Raw genomic sequence first — 9,465 nt, 5'->3', positions numbered from 1 at the left:
CCACTGCAGACAGTTTGTCATTCATACACAGACAGACACACTCAAACTTCCCTCCGACATAATCTGTGTCCCATTGCTTGCAGAGATAGTCACATCAACAGAGAAAAACAGACATTAACACAGAGATGGAAGCGCAATACAGTCAGAGTGAGACACAGAATCACTGACTTTTACAAACATGTCCAGAGATATACTCAGACAATGTTGTCCTTAGCTGTGTGAAAATCCTTGTATCCTTGTGAAATAAATTTGTGTCCTTTGGGTGCAGAATTCTGTGTTCTGTTGTCTAAATGAAAGTGTGTTGTGGCTGCTGCTGGTTTGAAACTGCAGCTTTGTCTCTGTGTGGATTTTAAGTCTGTAATCTGTGTGTGAGGTGAGGAGGTGGGGGAAGGAGGAGAGGGACAGACAGACAGATAGTTTGGACTAAACTATTGAGCTGCTGCTTTCTCTCACACCACCCCCGATTCCTCTCAACTCACAACTTGTAATGCTCCATCTCTGGGGGAGGTATAATCTCGGTAGAAGAGCTGCGTTTTGGGCACAGAAGGATCTTTAAGTCATAGACCTGAAGGTATTTAAAGCAGGTCCTGTCGGCCATAGTTCCCTCTGCCATGTGGATGGAGCAGGAGGTGAGTATCAAAGGGTTTGTGTGTGTGTGTGTTTGTGTATGAGTGTGTGTACTGTTAGAGTCTCAGTGTCAGTTTTGATAGATTAACCACCGTCCATCACCCCAACACCGTCCCTGAACCAGCCAGACTGACGTAGATTCTAGGAGCAGGGCCTGTCTCTCATGGATGAGAGGGAGTGTATGAAACCACAGAGAAAGCTGGGACCCACTGGAATTGTATCCCTTCCTCAGTCTCTCTATGTTCTTCCTTAACTTCTGATTTTCTGACTTTTCTCCCTTTTCTCGCTCACTCTGTGTCTCTCTTTCTTCATGTCTTCCACTCCCATCCGTCTGTCCTAGAACATAGAACATAGAAAGATACAGCGCAGTACAGGCCCTTCAGCCCTCGATGTTGCGCCGACCGAAGCCTACCTAACCTACACTAGCCCAATAACCTCCATATGCTTGTCCAATGCCCGCTTAAATGACCATAAAGAGGGAGAGTCCACCACTGCTACTGGCAGGGCATTCCATGAACTCACAACCCGCTGGGTAAAAAATCTACCCCTAACATCTGTCCGATACCTACCACCCCTAAACTTAAAGCTGTGTCCCCTAGTAACAGCTGACTCCATACACGGAAAAAGGTTCTCACTGTCAACCCTATCTAAACCCCTAATCATCTTGTACACCTCTATCAAATCTCTCCTAAACCTTCTTTTCTCCAATGAGAAAAGCCCCAAGTGCCTCAGCCTTTCCTCATACGATCTTCCTACCATGCCAGGCAACATCCTGGTAAACCTCCTCTGCACTCGTTCCAAAGCCTCCACATCCTTCCCATAGTATGGCGACCAAAACTGCACACAATACTCCAGATGAGGCCGCACCAGAGTCTTATACAACTGCAACATGACCTCAGGACTCTGGAACTCAATTCCTCTACCAATAAAGCCCAGTACACCATATGCCTTCTTCACAGCACTATTTACCTGGGTGGCAACTTTCAAAGATCTGTGTACATGGACACCAAGATCCCTCTGCTCATCCACACCACCAAGTAGTCTACCATTAGCCCAGTAATCCATCTTCTTGTTACTCCTACCAAAGTGAATGACTTCACACTTAGCTACATTGAATTCCATTTGCCACCTTACTGCCCAGCTCTGCAACTTATCTATATCGTGCTGTAACCTGCCACATCCTTCTTCGCTGTCCACAGCTCCACCGACTTTCGTGTCATCCGCAAACTTGCTCACCCAGCCTTCAAGCCCCTCCTCCAGGTCATTTATAAAAATGACAAACAGCAATAGTCCCAAAACAGATCCTTGTGTAACACTGCTAGTAACTGCGCTCCAAGATGAACCTATACCATCAACTACTACCCTCTGTCTCCTTCCAGCCAGCCAATTCCTAATCCAAACCTCTAATGCACCCTCAATGACATACCTCCGTAGTTTTTGCATTAGCCTGCCATGGGGTACCTTATCGAACGCCTTGAACAGGGTGACCTCACCTTTTCTATTTCTAACCTCTGCCCACACTACCTCAGATGGCAAGTCTTCCTCCATCACCCTTTCTACTGCTGTAATACTATCCTTGACAAGCAATGCCACACCTCCCCCTCTTTTACCCCCATCTCTGACCCTACTAAAACATTTAAACCCTGGAACCTGCAACAGACATTCCTGTCCCTGTTCTACCCACGTCTCTGTAATGGCCACAACATCGAAGTCCCAGGTACCAACCCATGCTGCAAGCTCACCTATTTCTTATACTTCTGGCATTGAAGTATACACACTTCAAGCCACCTTCCTGTTTACAGGCACCCTCCTTCGAGATCGATGCCATGTTCCTAACCTCCCTACACTCAAGGTCCTGTACCCTAAAGCTACAGTCCAGGTTCCCATGCCCCTGCAGAGTTAGTTTAAACCCTCCCAAAGAGCACTAGCAAACCTCCCCCCAAGGATAAGTATATATGTCCTATGGGTTCAGGACCATAATTGTTTGAAGTTTGCGTCACCTACTGACCCTGATCACTCCCTGTACGAAAATGTTCTTATTAATGTCACTTTTACTTCTTTTCCTCGTGATTTTAAAACTCTGCTGAATCGTTGTCGATCCTTTCAGGCGTGGGAGCATTTGCACTACATTAGTCCTGTGTCTAGACCCTCATGACTTGAAAAACGTCAATCAGGCCAGCTTCCAACCGACTGTTCTCCAAGGAGAACTGTCCCACCTTTCCAATCTACCTTCATTGCTGAAAATCCTCATACACGGCACCATGAACGTCAACCTGTTCAGTGCTGTCTGCAATCACTTCACTTCCCTGCTTCCTGAAATTTCTCGCTCACAATTGAGCAATAATGCAGCTGGAGGATTCATTCAGAGTCGGACTGCGCGGGCGAACGAGGTGCAATGCTTGTTTTCACTTTGAGCAAGTGTTTCTTTTTACCATGTTCGCTGTTATGGGAGCTCGGCCCCTCAGGCAGTCCGATCTCGTTGAATAAATGTGCTTTTTGAGAAAATTGCGCCGGCGTTTCTGCACAAGGCAACTTAAGAAATGAGAGCTCGTCTGGGATATGAACCCAGGATCTCTCGCAAGTCTACCCAACTGAAAGCCCGAAGCGAGAATCATACCGCTAGACCAACGAGCCACAGGCCCCACCTGGGGTGCGCTGCCCTGACCCCGGACGCTCCAAGCGCCCTCCCCTGAAGCAGCTGAGACTTGCTCAATGTGAAATACGTTTGAGTTGCTCCAAGAATCGCAAACAGCAAAGAGATTCCACAACATTTGCTTCTCATTCCGTCTCCCTGCGCCCAGGACACTGCTGTTTGTCCCGTTCCCAGTTACTGGACTCTCTCCACTGGCGGATAATTAAACCATTTTGTTTCTACTTGCAAACTGTTCTGGGGGAGGGCAGAGCCCATTCGCTTTTCTGCTTTCTCTTCATCATTTCGGATGGGAGACGTCAGTTCCACTAATGCGTAGGAAATTGGCAAGTTTTAACGACATTACAAAGGTCTGTAATCAAAGAGACAGAAAGATGCTGTGCTGGTGGGACAGAGAGAAATGGACACTGGAAACTGTTCCCTCAGGTAAATTCATATGAGTGTATTTGTGTGCAGCCTGCTCGGTGTTCAGAATTCCGTCTTCACACTGCAATCCTGCAGAAAGACTTTTCTAACACAGGCGTCTGTTTCTTTGCTGCGAACGGGCAGCAGTGAACATCTGAGCCCCAACTGTCCCAGATGAAGTTAAAAATGAGCCATTGTTTCTCCCTCAGCCGCTCTGCCCCAGAGACAGGGAGAGTGACGGCATCAACGCGTGACGTCATTCCGCCGCAGCCTGAAGCCGTTCAGTCCATCATTTCCATGTGACTCTCTGTCACTTGTATCTCTCCGAGATGATTCCCAATCGGTGATATGTGTCCTCATCATGGGAACTGTGTCTGTGTGGTGATGCTGCTTTCGAAATGCTGATCGCCCTGTCATTCACGTCTGAACCGGAGTGGGGAATTATTGCAGGGAATGAATAAGACCGCAAATACTGTGGCTTTGTGGCTCAGTGGTTAACACTGCTGTCTCATAACGGTACCTGAATTCGATCCTACCCTTGTGTGGTTTGTTTGTGTGGAGTTTGTTCAATCTCCCAAATGTCTGCGTGGGTTTCCTGCGGTGCTCCGGTTTCCTTCCACAGTCGAAAGATGTGCAGGTTAGGTGGACTGACCATGCTAAACTGCCCCATAGTGCCCAGAGGTCGGTAGGTTGGGGGCATCAGTCAGAAGTAAATGTCGGGTCTGGGTGGGTTACTCTTCGGAGGGTTGATAAGGACTTGTTGAGCAGGAGGGCCTGTTTCCACACTGCAGGGATTCGAATTCGAATTGTTTCAACTTCACCAGCTCATTCCCATTTCAGAGAAGAGGTGTTAGGATTCAGTTCAGAACAGACTGGCGGGAAACAACTCAAATCTCCACAAGCACTTCTCCTCAATTGTGTAAATTGGGCCCGTGTTTAGTGACATATTCAGCTCAGATGCTCGAAGATTTGGGAAGCAGAGACAAAGGCAAGATATAGAACAGAATCCCGTTACAAAGGGAAGCAATAGCAGACGACAGTTTCGATCGAGGGACATGAACCCAGCACCCTCCCGCTGCGCCACTCTACTTTCCCGCACGGAGTGTTTTCCATAGATCCCTTCACCCTTTCGTCTGGCGTGTGACAGGCAAGTTCGAGACTGGTGTCAAAGATCTCCACTGCTGTCGTGTTATATGGTGTTTCGCAGACGTATGGAGGCTGTGTGAATGTGAACTGTTTTCTAAATTCCCATATTCTGTTGATCGAACTGTGATTTAACTCTGAATCATAACATATGTCACAGCGTAGACGGAGGCCATGCGGCCCACCTTCGCTCTGCTGGTTCTACACCGTAAGTAAATGCGTGTCTCAATTCGTATCATTCTCTTGCCTTTTCCGTGTAAATCTGCGCATCTGAACATGACCACAAGCATTGCCCTCCTCAACAGAGAACAGGAGAAGACCACGCAGACCTCCACGAGTGTGTCACCTCAACTGTGCACATTGGGCCAGTATATCAATGTGAAATATTCATGTTGAGTTTTTTGGGAAGCAGATGAGAAGGCGAGGTGCAGAACAGAGCACCCTTAGACGGGTAAGCTGCTAAAGACGACGTTACGTGAATAGGAGAGAATATGACATGGCGGATTTCAGGCCCTAAAGTCATGGAACTCGATATTGAAGACAGGGGGCATGTAGGGTCTTCAAGTGGAAAATGAAGCGTTGTTCTTCCATCTGGAGCTGAGCTTTGCTGGAACACTGCTGCATGCCTGACACAGAGATGTTGGCCAGAGAACAGGGAGGCGTGTTAAAGTGGCGGGCAACCCGAAGCTCAGGGCCTTTAATATGGGCAGAATTGAGATGTTCTGCGAAACAGTCACCCAGTTTATGCTTCATGCTACTTTGGGGAAACCACACTGTGAGCAGCGAATGCAGGAGACTAGGTTGTGGCAAATGTGCAGGTAAAGTGCTGCTTCACTTGGCGGGGATGTTCGAGCCCTGTGATATTCAGGAGGGAGCAGGTAAATGGGCAGGTGTTACACATTCGGCGGTTAGAGGATAAAGTGCCTTGGGACAATGGGAGGTGGGTGTGGGGTGTTGAGAGTGAAGGAAGAGTGGACCCGAGGTGTAACCCTGCCCACTTACCTCCTCTCACATATAAATCCGTGAAGTTGAAAGAACATTCCATCCAATAATTCAGTACCACGTGACTCATGAACTAATTTGTATTCATGTTCCGGGGCCAGCATCATTATTGCGTCACAGCAGCTGCAGGCCATCACCGGGGGCTCGCCCTGTGACGTCACGGTACGGCTGGAAGCCCCCGGGACAGTTTATCAAAGAAACCTCCCTGTGTGTCAGGGCAACCCTGCATCGGGAAGCACTGGGATGGTCAACCACTACCAGTTAACATGGGGAACATATCTCCACATTACATAGCCTCGAGGCAAACTTCCCGTCATTCTACTTAAAGTTCAAGAGCCCTCAGACCGAAATTCCCCAGGTACGTTTGGAAGAACTTTTTCCAGGTGTCCGCAAAGTACATCTATGAGCAATTTGTTAAAGTTTGAATTTTGCGAGTGTTGAAATTATGTGCTTTTGAGCGAAATCGCAGTTCGAAAAAATAGAATGTGGGAATTTCGACAGAGTTTATATTTGCGCGTCGGCGATATGTCTGCGGGTGCGTGATGGGAGCATCACCCATAAGGGAAACCATCTCTCCTATTCACTCAATGTCCTCTTTAGCAGCTTTCCATATAAGGGCGCTCTGTTCTGCACCTCGCCTACTCATCTACTTCCCAAAACACTTCGACATAAATATTTCACATTGATACACAGGCCCAGTATGCAGAGTTGAGATGACACACTCGTGGAGGTCTGCGTGGTCTTCTCCTGTTCTCTGTACCCTATGTTGAGGAGGGCAATACTTGTCACTGGTCACTCAAGTGTCAGAGAAAAGTTTCGAAAGAAAACGGTTTAATTTTCGGCCAGTAGAGAGGGCCCGGTTCCTGGAGACGGGACAAACGGAAGCAGGGAGACAGAATGAGAAGCAGCTGTTCTGGAAATTGTTTGATAGACCCCATTAAAAGCACACAACCCAAGCCAAGGAGGAGCAACCAACACACCGCCACAGCGTGGGCTCGAACAACCAACTTTTCAGTTAACAGTTGAATGCACTGGCCAATTGCGCCACAGAGACAGGCAACGACAAAACATCATCGCTGAGGGGAGGCTATTAGTGAATTCAAAATTCAGCCTGCCCCGCCGAGAATTACAATTGTGGTCTATCAGTCTTAATTTTCACAAATAAAGTCTGGGACATTTACTGTGGAGACACTGAACAGTCTGATCCCACTCGCTGCAGACACATCCAGGCCGGCGCCCTTCCAGCCTTTCAGTGTTTTGCCTGTTCCCGAGTTCTCTCATTGGCTCGCAGGGGAGAAGGGGTTTGAATTCCTGATGTGCAGGAATGACAATTCTTTCAATGTCTCAGATCAGTTCATGTGCCGAGAACATCAGAGTCAACCTCCCGGCCTCTTCAATAAGGGGACGGTGTCTGGACTGTCTCTGTTCAATCGGACAGGTCATCTTTCATTCTCCTCTAAATCCGCTTCGCAAAGTGTTTCTAAAGGTTGACAAAGCTGGAGACTGGGATTTCTGTTTTGCTTCATGAACATTTGCACATTTTTTCCATTTCCTAACTGACAATATTTTGCCAAATTCTCTTCCCTTGCCTCATGTCCAGGGATGAGGAATTTCCATTCTGGGGAGACATTCCCAAGGTGGAGAATGTTCGCTTTGGAGCAAAGAAGGATAAGTGGAGATTTCCTGGGGCTGTTGGTCATGATGGGAGAAGAAGCGGTGGGAATGGGCAGATTAATGATCAGAAGAACCAATTGCCACTGACCAGAGTCAGTTACCAGAGGACAGGGATTGAAGTTCTTGAATGAAAAGCAGCACTTGTGCCTAATAGACACAGAGAATACTGCAGAAAGCCAACAGGTCGAGCAGCATCTGTGGAAAGGGAAACAGAGCTGACGTTGTGAGTCTGATACATTGTTTGTTCAGAACCCAAGTTTCCTGCATGGCAATCAATTCCCAGACATGAGTAAACGGGTCTTTATTGAGACGGGTTTTGTGAAGTTTGAGCGATAATGCAACCAACAGGAAGTCATTTAAAATCGCCAGCGAAGAAAGCATAGTCAGCAGGTTACCACCCTGGGCAGGGAGCCCCAAATGATCTCGACGCCAACACCTTAAGTGTTCGGCCACAACTACACGCCCAAAGTTGTGGTCTAAACTTTCTCATGGAATAGTTCTAACAGGAAAGGTGAGTATTGGGCTTGTCCTGTCCGCGCCATAGCCCCAACGTTTCCTGTTCCCCTGGATTTGATCAGGACAGAGGAGGCTGATGGGAGATCGAATTGAACTAAACACATTGATGAGAGATAGAGCGGCTGGGAAGGATCCATTCCCATGCGTAGAGAGATTAATAATCAGGGTCGAAAATAAGGAGCCACTTCAAGAAATTTGGGGTTCATTCAGCAAAGCTAATGTAGAACTGTTCACAGAAAATTGTGATGAAAGTCTCTCGAGTTATTTTGAAGAGAAGCGTTGATGATGCGAATACAATCGATAGGATGAACGTAGATTGGTAAATGTATTTGGTGACAGTTCTGTTCTAGCCCTGTGAGCGAAACCTGGATCTGAAGGAGGAGGAGGGACATTAACAACATCGATCTGAAATTGGACACGTAACAAGAAACAGAGCCATCATTAACAGTTGGCTTTTGAACTGGAGAGGGTTTCTCGTGAAATTCGCCTGAGGCTTGAGGTATGCAAGGCCAAGATAATTTAGGTAAAACACGGAAACGCTATGCTCATTAGCAGACAGTGAAAGGATTACAAGACACAAATTAAACATTTTCGACAAGTGACACAGGGGACTGGGAAGATAAGTATTATAAACTGTGAACAGCAAAGTTCTGGAGCACAACACTAACATTCAAAGACCGAAAACATCCAGGTCCTGATTAATCAGATTGCATTGTGGTGCTTTTTTTGCAAAACATCCACTTGCGATGTCCTACAAAAGAGTGACAAAACCCATCCCTGTCAGCCCAGGATAGAAAATCCGAAGGGATGAACGTTTGCTGATTTTCTGAAGATTCACAGAGCTTAGACTGGGTTTTGGTGATTGTTTCTTTTCTACTCCCAGGAGCCGCAGTGGTTGAGGCGTTGAGTTGGGGAGAATAAAATGTGCCCGTGAGCAGCATGTGGGGCTATTTCAGCTTCCCCTCATCTGACTGCGCTGTGAGTTGACTCAGATGTTCTCAGGGACATTTACTGACGCGACACAGTGAAAGGATTCTCATTCCCGCAGATCGGGAATTCAAACCGTATGCCGGCTTCAGGAAAATGAGAAGATTAATTGGGGTGTGTGAAGAAGCTGTGAGTTGCATTTTAAACAGGTAGGTGGAGTCAGATGCATCATCCATTGCGCCCCGGCCCTGTGCGTACCTACCGCCACCATGCTGCAGAGTTCTGATGTTAACACGGACATGCGCAGCAATGGGTTCATTCACAAGGTGAACAACCAAAGATAATCACCGTCACTGATTCCCTTCCACAGGCCCAACTTTGTGAAGCAGTATCTTTCACTGGCAAAGGAAACACCCTTGTCCTCAGGTGCCTGCTTCATTTCGATCACGATTTCAAGCACCTCACTGTTCTAGTCTCATTTCCAAACACTTTGCTCATAGCCTCAAAAGAAGCTCTGCGGG

This window comes from Chiloscyllium punctatum, chromosome 36, assembly GCF_047496795.1.
Source record: "Chiloscyllium punctatum isolate Juve2018m chromosome 36, sChiPun1.3, whole genome shotgun sequence".
In the NCBI taxonomy this organism is placed as follows: Eukaryota; Metazoa; Chordata; class Chondrichthyes; order Orectolobiformes; family Hemiscylliidae; genus Chiloscyllium; species Chiloscyllium punctatum.
Note: the sequence above shows the minus strand (reverse complement) of the source record.